Source organism: Desmodus rotundus, chromosome 13, assembly GCF_022682495.2.
Source record: "Desmodus rotundus isolate HL8 chromosome 13, HLdesRot8A.1, whole genome shotgun sequence".
NCBI classification, from domain to species: Eukaryota; Metazoa; Chordata; class Mammalia; order Chiroptera; family Phyllostomidae; genus Desmodus; species Desmodus rotundus.
This window is the reverse complement of record NC_071399.1, coordinates 2,665,165-2,670,221: the sequence shown is the minus strand read 5'-3', so window position 1 is coordinate 2,670,221 and position 5,057 is coordinate 2,665,165.

The window sequence follows — 5,057 nt, the reverse complement described above, 5'->3', positions numbered from 1 at the left end:
TATTATAGAGGGGAAAGTGAAGCTTCAATAGTCTGAGTACACCTTTGTGGACCTTAGATTCTAGTGCTGTTGGTTGTCTTGTTTTGCTCCTCCTTGTACCGGACTGGATCCTGATTCTTCTAATTCCTCACCCCCACCCCGCTCTCAGGCTATTGCTCTCCAAACCAGCATGTCCAGTTTCACGCCCATCCGTTGACCGGGAGTCCTTGGAAACTGAAGCTGCCTTTCCCCAAAGCCACACAAGCTAACAGGGGACAACTTGATGGAAACCTCAGAGGAGTCGCCGCACGACTCATCTGCAGGCTATCTTCAGGCCTGCTGCAGAAAAACTGGGGGCGCACCGGCCGTGCACCAGGAGGGTCCACCCCCAGCAGCCCTCTCTGTGCCTGAGGAGGCTGCAAGCCAGGCATCCGGAGCTCTCCCTGCCCACCTGGCTGCAGGACTCAGCAATGGGACCAGGATCTGCTCCAGCCATTAGCTGCCGCATCTCGTCCCTGTAGAGGTAGATGCCTCTTCCCGAGTACCTGATGGCTTGCTCCAAGGCCTCACTCTGGGGGCTGCCTGCACCCCCGAGAGACAGCAGTTTAAATGCACTGACTAATCCTCAGGACCGAGCCTGGGTCTGAAACAGATACACAGTAATAAGGCTTTAATTGTTCCTTTCCTGGTGTTTCTACTGAAAGATGAGCACAAATACGGAGCTGGTTGTCAGACCATAGATGGCAAGTGTGCCCCTAACCTGTGTCCCCCCTCCCAGGGACGTGCGGGACCCAGGAGAGGCTCTGCCCCAACCCCGGCAATGAGGGACATTAAAATGTTTGATTTGATCTGTGATGTTTCCCAAAAGACAAATCCTGATCGAAGGGGGGAGGGGGAAAGTAAAGACAGGGCACACACAATGCGAACCCACTCCGTCCGCGCTCCTGTAATCACTGGCATTATGAAGGTGGAGGATGAGGAAGCGATCCTGTTCTTGCTGTAACTGGCCTGGGAACTCAAAGGCTGGAACGATCCCGTCCTGCGTCAGCACCCAGATAACATATCAGTTTGTTGTGGGACATACACCAGACCTCCAGATGACCCTCGGATTGCCCCCAGAGGACTCACATTGCCAGGCCACCCGACACCCGTCATCCAGGTCATTGAGCGTGACCAAACCTCCTGGCGTCCACCACCCGGACTCTTTTCAAGTTCATGCTACAGTGCAAAATGCCAGAAAGGCTGCCTGGGAAAGGTGCAGAGCCCTGCCTTAGAGAGAAAGGCTTCATGTCCCAGCAGTGGCCCCAGAACCCTCCTTTGGCCACGTCCCTCTGGGCCAACCCCTCCCCTGCACTGGCAGTGCCCTCGCAGGTGTGGGCCGACCAGGACCACGGGCTTGGCCTCGCTGGAGGTGACAAGACCGGGGGTAGGAGCAGGGTGACCCAAGGGAGTGGGGTCCTACCAGTCTGTCTAGCTTTTTCTGGAAGCACACAAGCTGAGGACTGACAGAAAACAGGAGGGCCACCTGGAGAAAGATACAGCAGACTCGGCTCACCTTAATCTGGAAAAATATGCCTGGACAAAAACCCTCCCGGAGGCAGCTCCCCCCCGCCCCCGGACACGGGCCCTTCCTTGTGCCCCGCGTGGGGAAGGCTGGGCACAACCGCTGGGTGAGCTGCAGAGGGAGCCCACCCTCAGTGCGTGCAGGCGTGGCCCACTGCCTAGGAAATGCTCCACGACATGGTGTCAAGTGACGAAGCCACTCACTGGTGAGGTGTTGCCAGAGAATGGAAACGTGTTTGCACATTCACATGTGTAATGTGCCCAAAACCTAAAAAGAAAGTTACTAAACATGAACAGTATTTACCTCTGGGGAAAAGAAAGGGGCCCGGGGGGAGGGCAGTGAATAAAATCCCACCTGTGCTTACTCTGTACAGGTGTATTCTGTTTGATTTTTGTCTACGCGTAGCATCACGTGTTATTCTATAATTTTAACGCACAAAAATGACTTTAGATGCACCAGGCTCAGCTGTTTAACTGCATGTTCATGGTAGGAAATTCCACGATTGTACACAAACGAAGAAAATCTGTGGTAGCTTCTGCATTCGATACGTAACCACATTTGTTTGTGCAATGAGAGCGAAGTTATCTGAAGCCAGGAATGGGATCGGACAACTTCCTGAGATCCACTCCCGCTCCCGTCTCCCATCCCAGGGGGCAGAGCCTTTCATCCTGAAATGGGGGAGCTCAGAGCCTGGAGTAGAACAGGAGCATGCAGGTGGTAGGAGCCAAAGTCGAGTCCGGTGCAGTCCCCCCCTTCCAGGGGCATGAGGAGGCCAGGTACCTGCACAAGCAACAAAAACACCCTCAGCACTCGCTGGGTGCCAAGCTGTGCTCTAATTCTGAAAGAACACATAAGTCTCCCAGCAATCTGAGACGGTGGACTCAGTCATTATGGCCATTTTACAATTGGGGAAATGGAGCCACAGGAAGTAAGTTGCCCCAGGCTGGTTCCTTGGGGTGGTAACAGGATTGTAACCTCCAAAGCCTGCAGGTGCGAACGCTGTACCCTGCTGCCAGTCCCGTTACCCAGTCAGGCTGGGCGAAGACCGTGCTCGGTCCCTTGTGGAGAGCCCAGCTTGGTTTCCCAGAATGCGGTTTGCTTGGGGCAGCAGCTGCGTGTGTGGACTCACAGGGAGGACACAGCAGCTTCCTGTGATTAGAAAGCCTGGCTTGGAGCCAGCGTCCACACTGCAGTAGAAATGATTCGCTGAGGGGCAGACACCCAGACATAGTGTTCAGCACCCAGCCAGGCCTTCCACGGGCTTGACAAACAGCAGGGAAGCTGTGGGGGAGGATGGGGGTACCCAGGGAGGGAGTGAATCCCCCCTTTTCCTGCTAACACAGCTGTTCCTACACCATCCTGAACATTTCACTCTTGATCCTGTTAAAAATAAAACCAGCCTCGGCGCCAAACACTATTCAAGAAAGTTGGATGTTGAAGTCCACAGGTGGAGGTGGGGCGGGATTGTGGGGAAGCAGGTGGTCCGGCCTGGTCCTGGTGCCCAGCACGGAGAGGCTGGCCAGCTCAGAAGCCGTCTGTGGCAGCATGAGCTCCGTGAGTCGAGAGCAAACCCCACCTTCACATTGCCACCCAGGTGGGACTGCAGAAGCCACAGGTACGTAAGGTGCAGGAGAGCTCAGATCACATGGCCTACGGTGAGTTGCAGTCCTCCCAGGAACGTGTTGAAAAGACAGATCCCAGAGCCCCTGTCTCGGCGATTGTGATCGAGATGCCCAGCGATTCTGAAGGTGCCCACTTTGAAAACTGGTCCTTTGACAAAAGCAAACCAGGAGGCTCTTCAAAAACAGCAAAGGCATGACAGACTAAACAGGCTGGGAAATACTTTTAAAGACCAAAGAGAGGCTACAGTCATGGGCGTGAACCCTACAAATCCTGAACCCTGTTTGGATTTGGGGCTTTTGAAAGTTGTAAAGAAAGTTGGGGATAAGTAGGCAAAGCTGAATTTGAGCTGCATGATGTTATTCTGTCACTGCTCAACATCTTAGATGCAACGACAGTTGATTGTTTTTGGGGGTACAGGTGATGGGGCTGTTCTACGTTCTGGTGGTGGTGGTGGTCCCCCAAATCTATACGTCTATTCACATTACAGGACTGTACACCAAGATGTTAATTTTACTGGATGACAGCTGTTAAATAAAATTTAAAGTTACTTTTAAAAACCTGTAAAACTCCCCGTTCTTTTACTAGACAGGAAGCCGAAGGTGGCCGGGAGCCCATGACTTTGTCTGAGGTTTCACACTGCCAGGGCCCCTGAGTCAGCCCTGGCCTCTCTGCCCGTCCCGGGCTTCCCGTCTCCCTGGGCACTGCCCAGGCTTTCCCAGACCCAGATGACTGACAGACAGCTCCAGACTCCCGAAGTGTGAGGTGCCCTCCTTTCTGGAAGGTCGCTGGGTGGAGCAGGTTACAGCAAGAAGGGGTTGGGGGCATCGCTGATGGGAATAGAGGGGAGCCCACAGGAAACTGGTTTTTCTTCTTTAGGGTCTAACCTCTCTCCTGCTCCACACCCAAAAGAGATTGAGTGAATGAATCACCTTGCCCTTGAGTTTCTGAAATGTTTCCAGCTGCCTTTGTTTTCAATGCTGCAAACACTAAAAATCACCCTGTCAGGCATTTAGCGTGGGGCAGAGAGACGCAGGTCCCATAAATCCAGTAGCTCAGAGAGCCCCACACAAGCTCGGATTCTGAGATTCTGGGAAACGAAGGCCAAGCGCTGGGCAGCACGGCTGCCCCTGGGCACAAGGGAGAGTCCAGGCCCCGGTGCTGGGCGAGATGCCAACCGGCCCGGGGACCCCAGTTGTCCCCTTTCACCTTTCGTCCTGTGACTCTGAACACCTCCCTTCACCCTCCACAGTTAGTTTCTGCGCCTGGTGTTTCTGTAGAACGTCTGACCATGTGGGGCTGGGGGAGGGGCGGGGAGGAAGTGTTTGATGGGCACGAGGTTTCGCCTTGGAGAGAGGACGAGTTCTGGAGAGGGGTGAGCTCAACCGCGCTACACTGCGCATCGAAGACAGTGGTGAAGTTGGGGATTTGGGTTATTTCTGTGTATCTTACCGCAGCTCCCCAAAATAAATCTTTTTTTCAAAAGCATTCCACTGTAGCTGGAGTCCAGACATACCCCAAATGCATTGTTTAAGGGAAGTGGGTCCAAAGAGACTGAAGGGTGCCCAAAAGCACAGGAGGGGAGGGAGCGGGCTGCTGGCCCACCGCTCACGCCCCACTCCATGTGCTCTGCCCGTCCAGGCCCATCGCCAGGGAGACAGGGACAGTGGTGCTCTTGCGGTTACACACATAACCAAATGAGAGTGGCAGAAAGGACCCGTCCTGGGCTCCCGCCGTCTGTCAGCCACTTCCGAGGCATAACCGTACTAAATCAATGAATGCTCTGGCTTTGTGACCACTTCTCTTCCCTACTTAACAGAAGGGCAGCCAAATGCCAGGTCCAAGTTGACCCTTCCAGGTGAAGCACAGGACTGAAATCCAGTCTCCCTAACTC